The sequence below is a fragment of the Phocoena phocoena genome, chromosome 3 (assembly GCF_963924675.1).
Source record: "Phocoena phocoena chromosome 3, mPhoPho1.1, whole genome shotgun sequence".
Lineage (NCBI taxonomy): Eukaryota > Metazoa > Chordata > Mammalia > Artiodactyla > Phocoenidae > Phocoena > Phocoena phocoena.
Window position 1 is genome coordinate 43,132,776 of NC_089221.1, and position 7,601 is coordinate 43,140,376.

A 7,601-nucleotide genomic window follows, 5' to 3' on the forward strand; every position below is an offset into this window, starting at 1 on the left:
TGAGCCTCCGAAGGCTACACGTGGCATTATTGGGAGTTCTTTGCTTATTAGTGGGCTTGGAATTTGCCTGCTGCACCCACATCTGGCCCCCAGATGGTGGGATTGACCCAGGTGTGCACTAAGCTGTAGGTTCCCCGTGTTTATGGTCAGTGTGCCCGCCTGGTCCCTGCTTTTTCCCTGGGACTGGAATGTGGTCCAGAGCTGGCTGGGGCTGCCGTGCCTCCCCTGGCTTCTGCCAGTCTGCTCAGGCCATCTTTTCCCTCTCACTGCCACTCTTCCACCCTACAGCAAAGTTGAGAAAACAGTACAATGAATAGCCATATATCCCTCACTTAGATTTACTAATCATTAACACTTTACCACATTTGTTTTTCTTTCTTTCTCTTCCTTTGCACACAGACACACACACAATTGTCTTGGTAATGTCTTTTTTTAATATAAATTTATTTTATTTATTTTATTTTTGCTGTACGCGGGCTTTCTCTAGTGACGGTGAGCAGGGGCTACTCTTCGTTTTGCTGCGAGGGCTTCTCATTGTGGTGGCTTCTCTTGTGGCAGAGCATGGGCTCTAGGCGTGCAGGCTTCAGCAGTTGTGGCCCGCGGGCTCTAGAGCGCAGGCTCAGTAGTTGTGGCGCACGGGCTTAATTGCTCCATGGCACGTGGGATCTTCCTGGACCAGGGCACGAACCTGTGTCCCCTGCATTGGCAGGCAGATTCTTAACCACTGCGCCACCAGGGAAGCCCTTGATAATGTCTTTTATGGCTGTATTGTTTTTCAGTTCAGGATCCAATCAAGGATCATGCACTGCATGTAGCTGTCATGTCTCTAGTTTTCTTTAGTCTAGAATAGCTCCCTTTTTTTTTTTTTAAATTTTTATTGGAGGAAAGTTGATTTACAATGTTGCGTTAGCTTCTGCTGCACAGCAAGGCAAATCAGCTATACATACACGGATATCCACTCTGTTTTAGATTCCTTTCCCATATAGGTCATTACAGGGTATTGAGAAGAGTTTCCTGTGCTGTACAGTAGGTCCTTATTAGTTGTCTATTTTTATATAGTGGGGTGTCTTGACTTGGATATTTCTGAAGAGTTCAGGACAATTGTTTTGTAGAACGTCCACGGTTTGGATGTCTGCTTATTTCCTCTCGGTTGGACTCCGTGGGACCACGAGGATTTTTTTTCCATTCCCCGCACTGCTGCACATGCAGCGTTTTTGGCGGGAATACCTTGCAGGTACGACTGCCTCTTAGGCATAGGCTGTGCCCAACGCCCACTGGCTTTCCTCTGTACCTCACTGTAACCACCTCCTCGCTGTCCCGGCCAGAAGGCGACACAGCAAGGGTGGCCGAGGAGCTTGCGCCGGGCAGACCTGGGCTCCCAGGGGCCCGGCAGGGTTGCTGCCACCAGACACCACTCTGACGATTCAGCCCAACTGGATTGGTTCAGAAGGGAAATAGCTTAAATGTTCTCCTTTGGCTCCCACTTTCATTTGTCACAGCTGAGCTCTCAGATATCCTGGGCCCTTAGAACCCTGTCATAGTCCAGTGGTGGTTAGGCTGAGGAAACAAACAGGGCAGAGATCCCACAGAGGCAACATCTTAGAGGCTCCATAGGATATAACCTTCGGTATGTGGACAAAACTGCTGAACTCAAGTGGAAACTCCAGGCAAAGGGCTGCTGTGCTGGGCTTCAGAAACAAGAAGAACCAGGAGAAGTTGGGACCAGATGTCTGGTCGAGTTCAGGGATTTGGCAAGTATCCATGTTCTGCATTAACAAGAAAACCAAGTTCCTCCTTGGAAAGGAAGCTATAAGTTCAAAACGTCAATGTCAAAACCCAAATCCAGAGCCCTCATAGGTTGGAGGAGACCTGGAACCAGGAGCTCCTCCAGGACAGGAAGCCTTTCCTATTATCCTGTGCATCCCCATGACTGAGCACCATGCTTGGTGGGTGGGAGACATCCAACCCTTGCTGTTGAATGAATGAATGGATGAATAAATAAATAAATACGATTTCTAAAGAAGAAGAGTCAAGTTTAGTATCCAAGAGTCCAATTTAATTAGGAGGATTTAAGAGTCAGTATCTGAGGGTATAGATGGGGAGAGACGGCAGAACGTAGAATTTCGAGATACATACATCAAGGGTAACTGAGTTGAAAAATGGGGTTAAGCCACAGTAAGCTGTTGAAATGTGTTATAATTCATCCTCAATCGACCTAACTCCAGATTTTTCTTTTATGATGAGCTCATTGGTGTCCCGGTTTTCTTCAGGCAGAGAGAGAGCTTTTGTTCAGCCACTGTGCAGCCAGGAACGTGCCTGTCCCATCAGGCACACAATCTGCCTCTGAGAAGCTGGGAATGGGGCCACAAGGATGATTTTCCCCCCTTTCCTTTCCTGCTACAGGTGGCAGAAACAGAAGGTGAGATGTGGGCACCCTCATATAATATCCAGGCTTTTCAAACCTCATACAGCGACACACAAGCTCACTCTCTAATATCATAAAAGCTGGGAGGAAAGTCCAGGAGTGGGAATGGAGAAATTCCATGGAAAGAAAGCTCAGGAAGCTCCTAATAAAACCTAGCTTAAACATAAAAATTTGGCACTTTATCAAGACAAGGAAAATAGTGAGGGTTCGGTGACTGAGCTACGGGCTGCATTTAGCATCTGGAGTGTTGGAAGCTTCCAGCAAGGCCTGCTAGACTGATAAAGGGGCTCTGGAAGATCTCTTAATGGATATAAGTGCTGTGCAGGGGGGAGAAGACTTGTCAGGTGATTCAGAATAAAAGTATTTTTAAGTTGAGAAGAGTGCAATTGTATTACCATCCCCACATTTAGAGATGAATAAAAAAGGCACAGAGAAAGGAAGTGGGCTGTTACTGGGCCTCCCATAACTACAGTCCAGCTCAGCTTCCTTATATAGGTTTCTTTTCACACACATGCTGTTAGGTTAGGTTTCTAAAACTCATGGTTTTTATTTATAGGTTAAGCACACCCCAATTTTTCTAAATACTGAAGACGATGCTGGCCAGAACTTAATTTGGGTTATCACCATGCCTAGCACTCCCTCCCTCCTGCCTTCCTGTCTGAGTCCCTTGAGGAACCTGGGTGGCCTTTTCATTTCTATAAACTTTCCCAACTTTCTTCTCCTTTTCCTCCCTCCCTCCCTTCCTCCCTTCCTTCCCTCCTTCCTTCCTTCCTTCTTTCCTTCCTTCCTTCCTTCCTTCTTTCCTTCCTTCCTTCCTTCCTTCCTTCCTCCCTCCCTTCTTCCCTATTTTTTTGCCAACGTGTCAGTACAGCTGAGCCCCCTGATCCCTGTTGGCTGCACAGACCCAGCTCCAGTTCTGTCCTTTTACTGGGGAACTGATGTCAGCATGGCTGGATTACAGCCCAGCAACCGTTCTGTTACTAATGAATTGGCAAGGAGAACAAAACACTCTCCTGGAACAGTTTTGTCATCTATAGTTGGAGCACAGAAAACCTTGGGATTTGGAAAAGAACAAATGTCATTCGAGTTTGTTTATTTGCCTTCAGATGTCAGGACCCCCGGTTCACCACGCCCTGAATGTTTGTCTGATTACAGAACTCCTGCAAATAACAAAAGGTTAAAGGAAAACTCCACCCTTGCAGCATTTCCCTACTCATTTTCCGCCCTCCAGGACTGGCTGGCAGGCTTGGGTCGGGAAAATTTTTATATTTATAGTCCCATAAATAGGGGGACCAGACTTGGCAGCTTCAAAAGGGCTGAGACAATCTTGGAAAGCTGGGATTGAAAGAGCCCTTAAGGAGCATTAAGGCCAACATTCTTCTCTAAATATGAGAAGCTGAATCCAGAGAGGTTGCCGGTGTTATGGGTTGAATTGAGTTTCCCCAAAATTCATTTATTAAAGTTCTAACACCCAAGACCTCAGAAAGTAATCTTATTTGCGGATAGGGTCTTTACAGACATATAAGTTAAAGTGAGATAAGCGGGGTTGGGTATAAACCAATGTGCATGGTGTACTTATAAGAAGGAGAAATTTGGACAGAGGCACGTATACAGAGAGAATACTATGTGAACATGAAGCCAACCATCTGCAAGCCAAGGAGAGGGGCAGGGAACAGATCTTTCCCTCCCAGCCTTCAGAAGGAAACAGCCTTGCCAACACTTTGATTTTGGATTTCTAGCCTCCAGAACTGTGAGACAATAAATTTTTGTTGTTTAAGCTCAGTTTGTGCTACTCTGTTACAGCAGCCTTAGCAAACTCTTACATGTGGAATCTCAGTTCAAGAGTGGCCTCGCCAGTTAAATCTTCTGAATGCCTTGCCCAATGCTTCTTTTGTCACATTGCCACCTACACTGGATACATACTATGAGATTACTATTTACAGAAAACAAGAGTACTTTTCCAAAGGGACAATTTGTCTAAGAATTTGAAGAGCAATGCCTCTGATCTTCCATGCTGGAAGCTCTATGTGTAAATAGATGCAGGAAGCTGCTCCCCACCTACCCCCATCTTATTCAGTTTAAAAAGCTGCTCCCATTTAATTCACTTCCTCAGAACCCAGGAAATAGGCATTCTCTTTTTATACGATTGACCTCATTTTTAGTACTTGTCTCAATCTCTTTAAAAAATTACCTGGCCTTAAAAGAGCACAACTAGAAATATGAAAATTATGAAAGAAAAAAATCTCATTGGTAAAGGTAAATATACAGTAAATGTTGTAGATCAACAACATATAAAGCTTGTAGGAAGGTTAAAAGACAAAAGTAGTGTAATCATCCACATTCACAATAGGTGGTTATGGAATACACAGAATAAAAACATGCAAAATATGATGTCAAAAACATTAAACGGGGGGGGGGGAGTAAAAATTCAGAGTTCTTAAAAATTTCAGGGTTGTTAAAATGTACTGCCTTGGGCTTCCCTGGTGGTGCAGTGGTTGAGAATCTGCCTGCCAATGCAGGAGACACGGTCTGGAAAGCCTGGTCTGGGAAGATCCCACATGCCGCGGAGCAACTAGGCCCGTGAGCCACAACTACTGAGCCTGCGCGTCTGGAGCCTGTGTTGCAACAAGAGAGGCCGCGATAGTGAGAGGCCCGCGCACAGTGATGAAGAGTGGACCCCGCTTGCCACAACTAGAGAAAGCCCTCGCACAGAAATGAAGACCCAACACAGCCATAAATAAATAAATAAATAAATAAACAAACAAATAAATAAATAAAAAGCCAAGCATTTGAAGCCCTTAAAAAAAAAAATGTACGGCCTTTTTCTATGTCTTATGGAATTCAGTTTGCCGATATTTTTTTGGGAGGATTTTGCCATCTATGTTCACAAGTGAGAGGGCCTATGAATTGCATTTCTCACACCAAAAAAAAATTACCTAGCCTTTCTCTTTTTGTGAGAATATTCTCAGTTTAGCTACTATCATCTATTTTGCCCAAAGTTGTGTTCGTTATTTGTTATTAACGGTACCTTTGGTTTCTATCAATTTATAATTTTGAATGGGCTTGAATTTTATTTGTGTGCAGATAAACCATGGCACTTTATTACTGGAGGAACATAATTGAGGAATGGAGTGATAAGAATAATTGCAATAAATTTTCACAATAGATTGAAATTCTGTCCTCAAGGCAGTTAAAAACAACATCATCAAGAACAAAAATAGCCTTTGCTATGATGGCAGGCTCTTTTCCAAAGTGAAGACCCCCAACAGGGGTATTAGAGGATCGGGGAATTGACTGAAAGCAAGAGAAGTCTCTCTTCTCTGCACGTCTCAGTGCTGAGAGAGGCGCAGGGGCAGTGAAGCATTTGGACTAAGCTTAGGGATATCTCAGAGAAATCCAGCCACTACACGGACTTTACTACGTGGCTAGTTTGTGTAAACCCCTGTGTTAGAAAGGGTGTACCCATGTGGGCTTGTGATCAGTGGCTCCCAGAGTTTAGGATTTCATGACACTGTCCCCGCACCCCCTGCCCAATAAAAGAGGGACACTGGCAAATGGTTGGCAGCTTTTACTTCTGGCAGATAAGAGTATTATTTAAAACATAGTATCTCCTACCAATATAATTTCATAAAAACGTGAACATTTAAACAATTATTTAAATTAAAAAAACAAAACCTAAGAACAGTTACAATCTCTCCATTGTAGCCAAAGAATGTCGCCCGCCATATCAGTAAACAAAGGATGTTTTGGCCGTCAAGCCATCAGCCATTGCAGCTGGTATGATAACTTGGTATGATATTTTCATAAGTTATAAAATAAAGGTAACTGAGATAAGAGTTTTCAGGTGAACTCTTTAGGAATAATTATGGTTTGGTATATCTATCTAAAATAGTTTCTCCAGGTTTTTGGTAACTTGCAACTTAATTGCTAAATTAACCTAAATGAAGAGAATTCATTTAATAGCCAGGTCATTATGAATAAGATAAAACACTGGAACATTAGTTGCTTAACAGGTCTGCTTTTGTCTTCTTATGAGAGGAAAACTAAAGATGTTTGGGGTTTATTAGACACATTTCTTGCACAACACTGAGAAAAGAAATTATGCTGTCAGAAGAAGTATGTTTCTAGAGGTTATGAAATATTCCTAAATTTGCCAACCAGGAAATGCTGGTATGACCAACAGTTCACAATTACGTGCAGCTTGTCAGTTTTCACTAGAGATTAAAGATTTTAAGGGTTAAAATTGTAATATGTACATAAAGCTACTAGAAATAATAAGGGAAACATGTCAGTACGCAAGGAAAGTAGGATGTGTGTTTTCAACAAGAGAAGGTATGAAAAATGGAAATACATTTTCTTAAGGGGCAAGGGTGATTTTGTCCTACAGCTTGTTATCTCTAAATGGAACAGGAGAATAAGAGATAAACTAATACAGACACAGAAAGTTGTGGAAGGTCTGTAGAAAGGGAACCCTGAGAGAAGAGTTTTGTACATGGTAGGCTGGGATTGGGTTAAATATAATAGGTAAATAAATTTTGTTATGCAGGATTGGAATTTGGTTCTCTCTCTCTGTTAAGAGAACGAAGTTTTCTTGGAATGTTGAGTTACTTTTAATAACAAACTGTGAATTTATTTGCCTTCTAAATGATCTGTATTTGCCTTAAAAATCTTTTATTGTCACTTTGGTTGAATAAATAAGTATTGTTTCACAGCAACCTATGATCCTATTTAACCAAGTGTTTTAAAACCTTTTGATATCTTTCACAAACTTCCCCTAGTCAGATTCTAAATAAAGTTCATTTGACCTCCAGCTAACTTTGGGATGCTTCAAAGGGCCCCTGAAACATCCCAAAGGGAGATATTAAATTAAGGTTTATTTATGTTCAGTTACATGAGAAACATTGTCAAATAAGTGGTGATAAAACCTTCTTAGGCTGGGATGAATGAGACAGTAGCACTGACAGATATACACTACCATGTGTAAAATAGCTAGCTAGTGGGAAGCTGCTGTATAGGACAGGGAGATCAGCTCAGTGCTTTGTGACCACCTAGAGGGGTGGGATATAGAGAGGGTGGGAGGGAGGCTCAAGAGGGAGGGGATATATATATACATATAGCTGATTCACTTTGTTGTACAGCAGAAACTAACGCAACATTGTAAAGCAATTATAATCCA